The sequence below is a fragment of the Lutra lutra genome, chromosome 7, assembly GCF_902655055.1.
Source record: "Lutra lutra chromosome 7, mLutLut1.2, whole genome shotgun sequence".
NCBI lineage: Eukaryota > Metazoa > Chordata > Mammalia > Carnivora > Mustelidae > Lutra > Lutra lutra.
Genome location: NC_062284.1, coordinates 99,958,512 through 99,974,247, shown reverse-complemented (window position 1 = coordinate 99,974,247; position 15,736 = coordinate 99,958,512). Strand labels below are relative to the sequence as shown.

The 15,736-nt window shown below is 40.2% G+C and overlaps 1 protein-coding gene across 2 annotated transcripts in view; it reads right to left on the bottom strand.

Moving 5' to 3' along the window:
• GNG2 (G protein subunit gamma 2) overlaps positions 1–15,736 on the bottom strand; it is a 116,032-nt gene that overhangs the window by 92,265 nt on the left and 8,031 nt on the right. Inside the window, exon 2 of one of the 2 annotated variants that reach the window (XM_047737496.1) lies at positions 6,257–6,298. The exons of the other annotated variant lie outside the window; for it this stretch is intronic. The gene's annotated coding sequence lies outside the window, so the exon portion shown is untranslated. The remainder of the gene's footprint in view (positions 1–6,256; positions 6,299–15,736) is intronic. 2 annotated transcript variants of the gene reach the window in all.

Genomic DNA, 15,736 nt, shown 5'->3' with positions numbered 1-15,736 from the left:
ACAGCTCCCGGGGATATCATAGGAGATGTTTTAATAAAAGGAATTTCTGTATCTGAAATTTGTTACCTTGCTCACATTTCATTAAAGTTATCACATCTGGGCTCTTTCCATTTGATCATATCCAACTGCAGTCTGCAACGACAGGATATTAAAAAATTGTCCACCCTAGTTGACACAACGTCTATCCCATGAACGTCAGAAGACTGTACAGTGTTTTAAATGGTTCAACTTAGAAAACAAATTTTTATTGTGAGCAGCTTTGCCAAGTATAGGCCAGTCTATAATCTAGTAACAAAAACTATACATCTTAATGAACAACTAGTATCTTAACTCTCAGAGATGTCCCTCCTTCACCCCCTGAAGCATTTCTTCATCAGTGCTGCCTTGCAGATACTTTTATGTCTAAATATCTTCTCTGAGTAATGGGACAGGATAGAACAATAATTTTGGTCTAGAAACTTAACACGAGTGCATTAAAATGGCTCAGACTTCTTCCAGAATTTAAAGAGAGGGAGAAGCAGTCTTCCCCGCCCCCCCAACCCCGCTTGAAATCCAATCAGTTTTGTTTTGTTTTGAAGTAAAATTCACATAACAGAAAATTAACCGTTAACCATTTTAAAGTGTACAGTTCAACAGCACTTGGTACATCCAAAATGCTATGCAGTCATCACCTCTCTCTAGTTCCAAGACATTTCTATTACCCCCAAAGGAACCAGAGTAGTCAGGCACCCAGAGTAGTCATTCGGACCTCCTTATTTATTTACTCTCTAATTTCTCGCTGGCAAAGAATAAAAGAATCTGGGTTTAAATGACAGCATACTGATTGGGTACACTTTCATTTCTTCTGGAACTTGTTTGATTCACCAAAAAACAGCAGCGGTCTAAAGCTGAAATGATGCTAGTCCTAACAAAATGAAATCAGGATTGGTTGCCCTAGAAGGAAGGAACCCAAAAAAGAGGTTGAGGAAGATACCCAAATAATCCACAGTTCTATCTAAGACCTCTCCTTGTCAGAAACCCAGACCGACCTCCATGATTTGAGAGAGCTCAATCTATCGTGGAAAAAGAAAGTGGTGGCGGGTGGGGGAGTGCTGGTTATTGAAGAATTCCTTATACCTACCAACTAGGGCAGTTTGGAAGATAGGGAACAATTAAATACATTTAAAAGAAGAAGAAAGAAAGAAAGAAAAAAGAGGGGCGCCTGGGTGGCTCAGTGGGTTAAAGCCTCTGCCTTCAGCTCAGGTCATGATCCCAGGATCCTGGGATCGAGCCCTGCATCGGGCTCTCTGCGTGGCAGGGGGCCTGCTTCCTCCTCTCTCTCTGCCTGCCTCTCTGCCTACTTGTGATCTCTGTCTGTCAAATAAATAAATAAATAATCTTTAAAAAAAAAAAAAAAAGAAAGAAAGAAAGAAAAAAGAGTGTCAGCTTCTGGAAGTCAAAAAAGTCTGTTCTGGGGAAGCTAATTCATTGTTCCTGCAGTTCTCTTTGTCCCAGTGGCTTAAAGAACAAAAATATCCAAATAAAGGTCACAGAAATGTAAAAAGTGAGACCCTAGGACCTTCAGTATTCCCGTTTTCTTGGCCTGGCTTGCTGTGGCTAACACAGGGCAGTGTATGATGGAAACAAGGAGGAAGGACTGAACAAGTCTTTACCCAGATGCAGCTACTTAGATCTGGGCAAGCAGCTCACACTCTCCATGTGGAAGGTCAGGAAGCACCAAGTTCTTGAGCTGTGTAACATGCCAAGACCTGATCCATTCCAATCCCTTCCCCTCAGGCTTTCAACAATATCTTCCTAATTCTTACCTCTTTCTGGACAGTCTATGCTGCCTCTTAGGTGGGAAAGTTCCATTTCATCATACAAAAGACTGGATTCAAACTAAGAGAGAGAGAGCCCTGCGCTGCTTTGGCAAACTTCAGTTTTTATCATTTCCAAACATGCTGACATGCTGAGAAAAAGATGTGGTGAGATACTGTGGTCACTTCAGTGACAAAGTTATTAAAGATGTATTCATGGAAGGCATCTTGTAGGAAGGTGCTGATAACACTGGAGAACTGAAAGGGTAGGGCATGAAATGTAACACTTCCTAAATGTCACAGGTTCTTAGTGCTGAATCTGACAGTCAGTGTTTTTTGGGTTTGTCTTTTTTTTTTTTTTTTTAAGTTGGTTTGGGCAAACGTGTATGTGGATACAGACTTTCTAAGAGTAGGAGTCACTTCTATCTTCAACCCAAACCTTGGGGGTTGTTGTCATTACCTAGTTCAATCAAAATTTCTATTTTGGGGTACGCGCTTGGCTTAGTCGGTGGAGTGAGTTACTTTCCTGGTCTCGGGATTTTAAGTTTGAGCCCCACAATGTGTGTAGAGATTACTTTTAAAATAAAATCTTTATTTAGTTATTTATTTAATCTAATTTTTTTTTTAATTGGTCTCTATACCTAACACGGGTCTCAAACTCACAACCCTGAGATCAAGAGTCTCTTGCTCTTCTGACTGAGCCAGTCAGGCACCCTCAAAACAAAATCTTTAAAAAAATTTTTCTCTTTTAACAGTTCATGGACATGACAGCTACTTTCCACTAGAGCCACTTGTTAGACATCTGGTGCGGTGACCAGCGGTCCCAATTTGCCCAGGACTAGCCCAGTTTTAGCACCAAAAGTTCTGTGTGCCTGTAAACCTCCAGTCTTGGACACATCAGGATGGTTGCTACTTATTGCTAGTCCTAGGTTTGGTCTTCAGATCTGCATTGTTGGAATCTAAACGTGGATAGAGAGGGGATTTGCTACAAAAATAGCTGAAAATCTCCAGCAAAAATTTCCAGCAACATTCTACTCCAGAGATGATTTTCAAAAAATAACTCAGTGGTCTATTTCACTCATGAGGCAAGAAATGGTTTCTTACTTTGTGGGGATGACCTACCTGATATATGATGGAAATTAAACCATACTTTGAAATTAGCTATAATAAATACCACTACAGTGAGGTTCTAAGATATTATGTTATTTTTTCCTCCAATTTCTACATTTAGAGCCTAATAAATATTGCATAATATGACAGGCAGACATAACAGCATGAAATAAAAATCTCCCATTTCTTTGGTACTATTCAAAGACCTTGGAACCTGCACATTGTGGGCAAACACCCCAGAGTTAGAAGAACTCCAGAATCAGCATGCTCTCCAGAGGCCACACCCATAGTACCAAAAGGTCTGGCCAAGAAAGAAGCTGTGGGACTTCAACCTGTCCACCAGATCCAATGCCAGATACTCCAAGAAAAGCAAAAGCCTTCAGGGCCTATGTCTATAAACAGGATTTACAGAGTCAAGACAGGAACTTGCTTCAGCAATCTGGGAACCCTAACCCTGTCTCACCCCTCACGATGAAATGTTAGACACTCCTACCTCAGGTACCTGAGGCCTTTCTGCTTTTCTGAACAACTAATCTCTTTCACTTTGTAGCAGACAGAATAGCCCCCAAATAAGTCCATGTCCTAATCTCTGGAACCTGTGAATGTGTGACATTCACAAGGGAAAAGGGACTTTGAATTAAGGACTTTCAGAAGGGAAGAGTATCCCAGATTATTCAGGTGGGCCAAATCTTATCACATGGGGACTTAAAATAAGAGTTCAGAGTTAAGAGATGTAGATAGAGTAGAAGACAGAGAGGCAATGCTATTGGCTTGGAAGACAGAGGAAGGTAAACTCTAGAATTCTCTCCTAGAGCCTGCAAAAGGAAAGGGAGCTCTATTATACTTTGCTTTAAGCCCAGTGAGATCCCTCCATCCTCCAGAACCAAACCTACAGAACAGCAATTTTTATTGCTTTTGAGCCACCAAGTTTGTGATAATTTGTTACGTCGGCAAACAAGAATATATCCTTCATCACTGCTGCTTTTCAATTTTCATGATGCTTTAGTAGTATTTTGCTCTAAACCCCAATATTTGACCATTTCTTACCCAGTGTTTAATTTAATTCTCTATATAGACTTAAAAAAACAGATTTGGTACTAGAGCAAATTTGCTCAAAATCCCTCCAGTAGCACAAAACACCATTTTTCTTTACATGTCTACTTCGTTTTGTTTCTTTCTTTAGTTTGTTAGCACATGACCACTTGTATAAGGAACCACTGAGCACAAGTGAAATCTGTAATTTTGCATGGAGCAAAAATGCTAGAGAATGGAAAATGACAACCCCTCTAAAGTTGTGTGCAAAGACACAGTAGTCCTCAATGTCTCCTTAGGGTGCTCTGGATATCACAATGACTGGAAGATGCCATCGGCCTTTTGTGAGCCAAGAACAAGAATACTGAAGAGTACAAGGAAGAATTGTCCCATTCAACCTGCCAGCAACTCCCATGGAGCAAGTCTGCCTGGACTGTCCAGGCAATTTAAGTCCATTCATTAGCATGAAAGAAATCAACACAAACATCAGACAGAGAACATCAAATACTTATATAAGACCATCTTCATTATTAGTGATATAGTAGTCCCCACTCATCCGAGGTTTAACTTTCTGCAGTTTCAGTGGCCCTTGGTCACCTGCGAGGAAGCAGGTGATCCCCGGCCTAATGTTTCGCCACAATGCCTATGTCATTCCCTTCATTTCCTCTCCCATGTAGGCATTGTATCATCACGTGTCATCACAAGAAGGGTGAGCACAATACAGTAAGATATTTTGAAAGACCACAGTCACATAACTTTTAATATAATATATTGCTATAAATGTTCTATTTTATTACTGTTGTTCATCTCTTACTGTGCCTAATTTATAATTAAACTTTATCATATATGTGTGTGTGTGTGTGTGTGTATGTGTGTGTGTATGAGGAAGCACAGAATACATACAGTTCAGTACTCGTGCAATTTCAGGCATCCACTGGGGGATCTTGGAACATATCCCCCACAAACAAAGGGGGATTACTATATTTGGTAGAATATAAGGATGGCTCCGTACTCATTTGTAAGATACTAAGTACTTAAATCCAAAAGAACCTCACTATGGGGTAGCTATATATGGTATTTAAAGCACACTCACACAGGCCTTTCTTCTAATAAGCTCTAGACCAGAGGTTCCTTTTCTTTTCCCCCTAAAGATTTACTTATTTACTTGAGAGAGAGAGAGAGAATGGGGGGGAAGGGCAAAGGGAGAGAAGCTTCAAGCAGACTCTCTGCTAAGTGTGGAGCCCGACTCAGGTCTCGATCTCACAACCCATGAGATCATAACCTGAGCAGAAACCAATAGTTGGATGCTCAACTGCCTGGGCCACCCAGGTGCCCATCTACACCAGAGATTCTAAATTTCTAATACTAGCAAATACTCAAAACTTGCTGAATAAATACATGATAAAAGACTAGCTAGTAATTAAATCAGGTTATAGGGAGGTAGGATTTTTTATTAGCACTCTTCTGTAATCACTAAATAGTTATGTAAATAAACAATTAAAAATCCAACAACCAAATTCAAACAACTGATGTATAGTCCAGTGGGGGAAAGAAGAGAAATAGGTGTGGGATAAATGAAAAATACTGGCCATGAGTTGACAGTTGTGGAAATTGAGTGATGGGGATGTGGAAGTCCATGATATTATTCTATTTTGGAAAAAGCTTGAAATTTTTCCTAATGAGGTTAAATTTTAAAATAGGAAGAAAATCCACGTCGCTGACTATAGGTCAGGGAGGGCAAACACATTATCACCTGTCAGGGCAATGTGAAGACCTTTCAAGTCTACAACCAGATTCAGATGGCTTTAGCTCTTTTCAAAAGCCAAGTCAGCTTCTTTAAGAAGAAAGCCCTACAGCATCAGATTGACCTTTTGTTATTGTTTGTTGCTGCTGGAAAAGTCGTGACAATGTCTATAACCAGTCTGTTAAGAACAGGGCTTACCCTTCTCTGATCTAATCTACTATGATGTCTGTCTTGCACAGGGTATGTCTTCAATAGCCGCAACTGATCAATCAGGTTTGGTGCCATAGGAATACATTTTCAGGCTATGACCTCAAGGCTCTCCAACTCAGGTTTTTAGAAGAAAATGGGAAAATCTGGGCAAGACATCTGATTTTAACTATTATCAAGGGTAGCTGCTTTTTTCTTAAATCCTGAAGTCCTGCTAATTTTGCGAAAGCCTCTATGCATATTTCTTATTGATAAACATCACACGTTAAATGCATTCGTCTACAGGATCAGTTAGGATATTTTTTTCTGTTTCAAGTTCTGGTTAGATTCAAGAAGATCCCGGGAGAAAATATTCCTTAATTCTTACCTCTTCAGTTCCCAAAGCCTGAGGCTCACTGGCAGATCTGGGCTGTTGAGAAAGCAGAGAGGAAAATGAATGCTTCTTGTTTTTTCCTTAATAAAAAGGAAAAATAACATGATACATAAGAGCTGAATAAGCAAATGAGTGTTTCTGTAAATAGAGTTTGGTGGTAACGGCTGAATAGCTCTAAGGGCAGAGGGTCTCAGAGGCTTGCATTTCTGAGCCAGGACACAAACACTGTGTTAACTCTTTTTCTTTTAAGAAGCAGATGTGGGGCGCTTGGGTGGCTCAGTCGGTTAAGGCCTCTGCCTTCGGCTCAGGTCATGATCACAGGGTCCTGGGATCGAGCCCCGCATTGGGCTCTTTGCTCAGCAGGGAGCCTGCTTCCTCCTCTCTTTCTCTCTCTACCTGCCTCTCTGCCTACTGTGATCTCTGTCTGTCAAATAAATAAATAAATAAATAAGAAGCAGATGTGGAAAAAAAAAATCTCTTTGTGAACTTCCCTGGCCTGTCAGAAAACATGAAACATAAAGTAGGCTTGGAACCTAAGGGAACCAGAGTTCTTGGTGACAGAGATGCCTGAGTTAGATGACTAAGAAGAAGTTTTCTTCCCTGAACTAACCTGATTTGCTCCCAACAGGACCAAAGGGACAGCGGCAGAACACGTTCTTGTTCCAGGAGCTATGAACAGAGCTGGATTTCCACTTGTGTGTATCCAGCCCTTTTAGAGGGTAGATCTGGACAACTTGGGAATTATAAAAGCATCTTTAGTGTCTAACATTGTGTAGGTTGTTTAGAAGCAGAGACACGGACACCCCTGGCCACGTGACTTTGGAGAATGTTGAGTGAAATTCACTTTGGGTCCTAGAACCAAATGAATATCCATGTCTATAAAGATCTCCTGTGACTTCAGACTGCCAGGTGTGCTGGGGTCTCAGCCCAACCAATTAAATTCCCAGATGACCGGAAGGGATCATATGTTTTAAAATGAGCCAAAGTTATTAGGAAAGCATTATCTCATGATTGATGTCAGCAAAGAAAAATAAAAAAGCCAAGGGCCAAAACCAATCTGCTTCCAGAGAATGAACCCTAGGGATAACAATGATTAGTGGGACTTGCAAAAGAAGCCTGTTCAAGGGGGGTCGGGGCCCAGCATTATTGGTGCTAGCAGCCTCCCAGGGAAATAGTTTGACTCTTTCATCAAGATCTTCAAATACATTCTCAATCATTGTCTTAGTGATAGCACTCCTTGACTTTATTAAAAAAAAAAAAAAAATCCAAAAGGTAGACAAAGAATTTTTGCCAAGGTGTTAGAAATAGCCTAAATACAAGTAATATAATTTATTAAGTAAAACAAAAACTCTACATAATGGACCTTTGAAACAATAGACACAAAACCTTAAATGATGAGGAAAAATACACATGATATAAAGTAATGTGAAAAAATACAAAAGTATATATAGTGTGACCTCAGTATATTTTCTAAGATATATTTTTCAAATACACTTTATATTTTCACATATAATATTCTTCTAGTATATCACAAATAATATCTTCTAGTAAATGTTATAATCTTTCTGGAAAATGTTATAATCAATCTGGAAAATGATTGGAAGAAGGTACATCAAAATGTAAACAGCATATTGCTCCTTCTATCCTATAGGGATAATGGAAGTAGCAGGAATTGCTAGATATGGCCAGTATCTGCTCTGCTCTTCTAGGTTTATAATAGATTTTTAAGGTACGAGTCCTACGTGTCAAGGATATCTACTTTTCCCAGCCTCCATTTCTTCAAAGTGTGTGGCTATGAGACAAAGTTCAGTGGGACCGCTGCAAAAATGATCTGTGCAACTTTTGGGCCATGCCCTCGCCTTTCCAACGTTCTTCCTTCCTGGTGGTCATAAGTGGATCCTTAGGGCAAGCCATTTCAGATCAAAAAGCAAGAGTAACAGGTTCAAACGATGGACTAACATGATAGAAAAAGCCTAGGTCCCTGGATGATCCTGGGGAACAGAGCTATGTTTCCAGCCCTGGACCCACCCACCTCTGGGTTATTAAGTGAAAGAGAAAGAACTTCTGTCGCCCCACTGTGAAATCAAGCCTCTGTTACATGCAGTTCAACCAACCTAATCAACAGAGGGGATCATTTCTTTATAATTGAAGTATTTTCCAAATTTTCAATAATCACCATGAATTACTTTACCAGAAAAAAAAATTCAAGTTAAGCATGGTTTAGTAATTTTAAGAAAATTAAGATAGCAGAGAATAGAGTTTGAGCAACACTGCCTTCTGTCCATATATGAGAGAAAAAATGAAATCTACAATTTCAAGAAGTAGTTATTATATCTTCTCAAGGGCATAAATCACATACCAACTCCCTGAGTTTGTATGACCTTTTCATCACACTTCATGGCACTTTATTTCAAGGCTTCTGAAAAATAGTTTTAATACAGAAAAGTTCTTTAGCTTTAAATAAAATCTGCTTTAATATCTGCTCGAGGACTACTCTCAAAAAAATAAAACTCTAGTCAACATATTAAAATTTTCCATTGAAGAGGATACCTAGACCTCTTAAAGTAAAGTTAGAAACATTTAAAAACAGCTTCATGTGCACTAACTCATATCTTTAATTTAAGGCTATTGTTTGTCCCTCAGATAGAATCATAATGACTCACTCCTACTGTTAAGTCCAGTGGCCCAATAACTTTGTTGATTATCCTCAAACAAACTTTTTTTTTTTAGATTTTACTTATTTGACACAGAGAGAGGGAGGGAACACAAGCAGGGAGAGTGGAAGAGGGAGAAGCAGACTCTCCACTGAGCAGGGAGCCTGATCCGAGGCTCGATCCCAAGGACTCTGGGATCATGACCTGAGCCGAATGATGACACTTAACGACTGAGCCACCCAGGTAACCCCCTCAAACAAACATTGTATTTTGATTTTACTTTCTTCTGGAATGGTGACCGATCTGTCAGAGCTCACAGAACTTCCCTCATCTGGGCCTGTATTATAAGAGGACTGTCCAAGATAAAAAAGTCACATCTACTCCATAAATTAGAGAAAAGAAACCTCGTCTCCTTGGGGATCAGCTCTGAAACCAGTGTCTACCCATAATAGAATAACACACTTTTTTTTTTTTTTTAAGAATTTATTTAGTTATTTGACAGAGAGAGATCACAAGTAGGCAGAGAGGTGGGGAGGGGGGGGGAAGCAGGCTCCCTGCTGAGCAGGGAGCCTGATAACAGGGCTTGATCCCAGGACCCTGAGACCATGACCTGAGCCAAAGGCAGAGGCTTAACCCACTGAGCCACCCAGGTGCCCCTAGAATAACACACTTAATAACAGATCCCTTAATCCACTCTAACATTTTGCCCGTGGTATCTGGTATCTTTTAGAAGATCATTAGAGCCCTGTGGACCTACACACAAGACACTTCCCTAGGTAGACCTTAGAGACTTATATATAATTATACATCAGATAAAGCACCTACTTCCCCCTGCCTTCTCCCCAAGAGAACACCAAATGGTCCTTTTCTCTCCTGTGAATCACAACACCCGACACTAATATGGCTAACTTATATTCAATAACAAAGGCAGGATGCCAGAGTTTCCTCACTTCCCTCTTAGGATGACTATGCCAGTACGTTTTCAAGAACCCCCTAAACTCTCTCTTGCAACAGGCAAATAGAAGCTCATAGTCCAAGCTCTGAATTCTCAGTTCCTCTCCCCCACTTCTCTTGACAGGAACATAAGCAAGCCAACTCAACAGGCCTAATTACCATGGTAACAACATGCACTGTGATTATGAGTGTGTTTGTTTTTTAAAATGACTCACAGATTGTTCTCCCAGAAGCCCCAGACACACCGATTTCTGGGTGGTTTATAAAAGCTATTCAAAGTTTTCTTGCAAATTTCTTGCCCCTATTAGCATAACTGCTGTGATGGAGAGAGATTCATCAAATCAAATATGCCCTTCTCCTTGAGGATGACCAAAAAACCCCACTTGGTTCCTTAACCGCTCCAAGATTAATCAATTTAAAACTTGGGTTAATAATGAAATTAATTTGAGTTTGTACACTGGAGATAATTAATCTGTCCCTAATTTAAATAATTAAGGTATTTCATAATGTTTTAGAGACCCAAATGAAATAATCAAGTGAAATAAAAGCGGCAGTGAAAAATATCAAATAAAATAGCCTAAATCTGTGGGCACACGGTCAGCCACATGCGAAGTGTTACAAAAGAAGACAGGTAAGTTTTAGTACCAAGATGTTTTTAAACCAATGTCCAAAATAAAAACATTAAACATGGGGGTGCCTGGGTGGTACAGTTAGCTAAGGATCCCACTCTTGGTTTTGGCTCAGGTCATGATCTCATGGGTCGTGAACTGGAGCCCCTCAGCGTGGAATCCGTGTGGGATTCTCTCTCTCCCTCTGCCCCTCCACCCTGCACACAGGCATGCACACATGCTCTCAAATAAATAAATCTTTAAAAGTGCCAACATGGAAGAGTCGAGACATTTGGAAAAACTTGGGACTGTTTCCATTCATTTATACAATACGCATTATTTAAGACCTTCTATGTAGCAAGTGTCATTGTTTATAACTGGAACAGGGCCACAGGGCTAAGGAATCCTAGACCATTTTCTTTTCAGAGACAAAGGCCATGGGTGTGGCTTAGTCTGTTATCTTGGAAAGATTCTTTGCTTCATAAGGCATCATTCTAGGTAAGCTCTCAATGAAAGGGACCATTTTCCAATAACAGCATTGAGCCTAGAACTCAAGAGTCCTGACTTGGGCAAGATGGTTGACTCGCTCTTAAAAAAAAAAAAAAAAATAGGTTGGTAATTTTGTTAGGTCAGTTTTCCTCCACATGAATTGGATATAAACCTTACTTTAAAAGAAATGTAAATGGAAACTTTTAAATCTGTTTAACTTAAAACTCTATCTCCTGATGCTTACATAGAACACAACACATAACACACACACACACACACACAAAATAGTTGTTAGAAATTACGGTTTCCCAATGGCTACATATTTTATGTACTGTTACCAATAATATACTTTTCCTCTAGAGGTTGAAGGGATAAACAGAATGAATCTGTCAGGATAGGCTAGATTATACTGTATGGTAACAAACAACCCCAAAATCTTGGTGTAGAACCAAAGTTTATTTCTCACTCTCACTACATGCGCATCACAGGTCAGTGGACAGGACCCCCCCATATTGTCTTTACCCCAAGACCCAGGCTTAAGAGTGGAGCCCCCATTTCTGTGCTTCTACCACTGCCAATTGCCCAGGACAGCAATAGCATCCTGGTTCTCAGAAGCTTCTTCCTGGAAGTGGTAAAGAGCACTTCTACCCTCATTTTACTGGCTACTACAAGAGATGTGGCTACACTTAACTAATGTGGACAGAGAAGTGTAAAGTAAGCCTATCATGAATCCAGAAGGAAAACAGGAAATATTTATGACTGAGGGCATAAATTACTGGACAAACAGTGCAAGGTTGAGTAGACACCAAAGTTAAAACATCGACAACTGTCTACCCCAGAGAAAAAGGCCTCCTCGGGTGATTCCTTACTCCAAGTTCTTTGTACCTGTGACTCATGTTGGGCCAACAATCACTTCTGCTAGAATTTGATAGGAATCCCATTGATAGATTAAAAGATGCTCTACTCCAGCTCTGTGGTAACAATAATAATTGAACAGCTACACTTCTAAATAGTTACTATATTGTCTATATACTAAATACTAAATATACTAAATATAATAAAATATACTAAATATACTAAAATACTAAATATACTATATATTGTCTATATACTATATACTAAATAGTTACTATATTATATTGTCACGCACTATGCTACATAAACATTTTAATATTATTTTCTCCTGACAATTTTGTGAGGTAGGTATTGTCATTATTATTTCCCATTTTATAGGTGATGAAACCAGGGGCATAGAAAGTAACTTGCTCAAGAGGTTCTGATTCCAAACTGGTGTTCTTTAACTACTATGCTTGCCTGTGTATTAAGCCTATATTTGAGGATTAAGGCACAGTAAAAAACAAGTAATTTTTTTTTTTAACCAAGAAATTTTCACTCTACCTTTTATATTATTTTAATTAAAATCTAGGGGCTGTTCAATAGCAAGTTTTTTTTTTCTTAGTGAAACCACTTTAATGTCCATCCACAGCAATGTTCCCTAAATACAACAATCATTTATGAGATTTTTTTATAAGTTTTTTTTTAGATTTTTTTTTAAAGATTTTATTTATTTTTTTGACAGAGAGATCACAAGTAGGCAGAGAGGCAGGCAGAGAGAGAGAGAGAGAGGAGGAAGCAGGCTCCCCGCCGAGCAGAGAGCCCGATGCAGGACCCTGAGACCATGACCCGAGCCAAAGGCAGAGGCTCAACCCACTGAGCCACCCAGGTGCCCCTATGAGATTTTTTTTAATAAAAGCAAAGGACCAGCTCAATTCTCCAAAAAGACTCTAAAATTATAGATTTTTTTTCCTATTAAATTTTTTTCACAATTTTTCTCATTTCTGTACAGATCAGAAAAACACCCTTCTTAAACAGAGTTCTGTTGGCAAAGCCTAGAAATTAACTTTACTCTCTTGTTTAAAAATGCAAATATGAGTAGGAAGCACTCCATCATTTATTACAGAAAAGGTACTCCTACTATTAATCCTTAGTTTGCCCTGATGAGGAGGCAAAGAAAGCACACCTCAAGACAGGCAGTCAAAACACTGTAATGTCAGCAATTCCACTTCAAAATTCTCCCTTTCCACTATGGCTGCCTCACATATGGGGCCTCTCAAATACACCCACCACCTCCGTGGAAAGTAGGAACCATGAAGAAGAGACAACAGTAATGGAAGTGACTGCTGCCTCCAGAGTTGGAAAGTGAAAACCAATTTTCGAAATAACTCATAATCAGGAATTCCAGAGATGAGTCATTCTTCTTGTACAGGTGCTGTAATACACACCTCTCGAGAGAAAACAAGCTTTCATTTAAGTCTAACAGGCGCCATACACAGAGCCCTTAACCTCTCTAGCTCCTGTCCTGGCCCAGAGTGGATTTTATTCACATCAAATTGATTTCACTGACCAGTCAGGAAAACTAAATTTGTGTGTGTGTGTGTGTGTTCACAATGGAGATAATGCAAGACTAAATTAATTGTTGTCTACAGTAAATGATATTCTTTTTTTTTTTAAAGATTTTATTTATTTACCCGACAGAGAGAGATCACAAGAAGGCAGAGAGGCAGGCAGAGAGAGAGGAAGGGAAGCAGGCTCCCTGCCGAGCAGAGAGCCCGACGCGGGACTCGATCCCAGGACCCCGAGACCATGACCTGAGCCGAAGGCAGCGGCTTAACCCACTGAGCCACCCAGGTGCCCCAGCAGTAAATGATATTCTTATTGCTTCATAGGACCTGATGTATTTTCTTCTGGAATGATATGTTTAGAAGGCCATTCTTTACTAAGTCTCACATTAGCCATTTTGTATTTTCTTTCAGGATTCGTTCTCCAATCTACCTAGATCACCACCATGAAAAAAAAAAAGTTCTATGTATTTTTCAACGGGAAATGCATGGAAACACTGTCCAAGTTGTGTGATCTTGATGTTATTTAACCTTTTTGAGCCTTCATATCTTCCCTTATAAACCGGGAGTAATAATGGTGTCGGACTCCATGACACCATGGCCTACCTGATAATCATTAACTCCCTCTTCTTTGCTAACAGAATCAGACCTTTTCTCTGGGATCTGGTGGCTGTGCTCTCCGGAGAGGAAGGGTGACCTCCCCACCTCACCACCCCCCCACCTCCCCCTCCACCCCCACTGCCTCAGGAGAAGCTCTCACGTGAGCTAGTCACAGCGGTTCCATCTGCCTAGTCTCTCGAGATAAGGCATGTGCACTGTGAGGGGAATTCGGCTGGAGGCAGCTTTTCTGTCACACTAATAAGAGGTACGTGAAAAGAAATGAGTCCCTTCACTGTGCCTCTAGATACTGAAATCCAGCCGCTAGTCTGAAAGCAGCCACCTCAGCGTGGGGAAGGGAGAAGCCTAAGAGAGTGCACCCACCTGCTGAAGATGTCAGAACAGGGGGAAGGAAAGAATGCAGGTTGGTAAGAACAGTGCCCAGTTGTGAATAACTCTGGGGTTACCTTTCCTTCAGGACCTCTTGAGGCAAATTCCATCGTTTACGCCATTTTTGTATGGTGTTCCTTTACCAGCAGCCAAAAGTGCCCTAATAGAAAAACACTCTTCCCATCTCATAGGGTGATTTTTAAAACTCATGGCAAACAGTAATGTACATAAAGTACTCAGCACACAGCAGCACAAACAGCATGCCAGGCAAATGCCAGTTCTCAACTTGATTGCTGAAAGGTGTTGAGCTTTGCTCGTTCAACCATGAGCAAGCGCTTGACTCTGTGTGGTTTGAATGACTCCTCTGCAAGGTTTTCCTTGGTTCCCCCAAACAGAATTAAGGACAGAAATCATTGCTTTCTCTACTTTGTTCATCTAAGAGATAATACCAAATTCCTAAGGTTATTTTAAACAATAACATTGGCATTTAATTCAGATAACAAGCCCTGCAGTGCCGACTGTAGTGTAGAAAAATATAATTAAACAAAGCAGTCTTCCTGACTGTGTAAATCGATTTGATCTGAATAAAATTTAACCCAGACCAAGTACTCAACAGAGCCACCAAGTGTGCTGCATTTGGAGTCTGCCTAGTTTAAAGCAAAAGCTGCTTTCTGGAGAGGAAAGACTGATTTCATAGATTATTATACACGTAGATGAAAAGAACATTTCCTCTGGGACTTCACCACATCCTTACATCAGGAAGGCACCTGCACCTGCCTGGGAACCCTCTCTCCCCAGATCCTCACATGGTGTTCTCCTCACCACGTGTCTCAATTCAAATGTTGCTTCCTTAGAGGGGTCTTCAGGGATTACACATTCCCATCACCACCACCATCATATGCATAATCTCCATCATTCAACCTGTTTCTATCTTCATCCATCTCCACACTTCTCACTACCACATATTTTCTTGTATTAGAACATGTTTCTGCTGATGGGGTCCACACCTGGCTATGATCTAATCAGCCTGGGCTGAGGTTGGGACCTGGGTACTTTTTTTTTTTTTCCTAAAGTACCCCTCAGTAATATTGAATATGCAGCCAGATCTAAAAGCCATTTGTTTATATGTTTACTGGATCTCTCCCAACACTAGAATGTGAGTTCCAAGAAAACAAAGAACTGGCCTGTTTTGTTCATCCAAGTCTCCCCAGCCCCTTGCAGGACACGTGGCACATTGCAGACATGCAGTTAAGACTTGTGGACACACTGACCAACTGGAGTGTAATTATGTCAGCATTTGCCTGCTTCCCCTGTAGTTTCTGAGCTCCTAGAGAGCTCCTAGAATATCTATCCTAGTGACAAAAATAAGTGACAAAAGAAAGT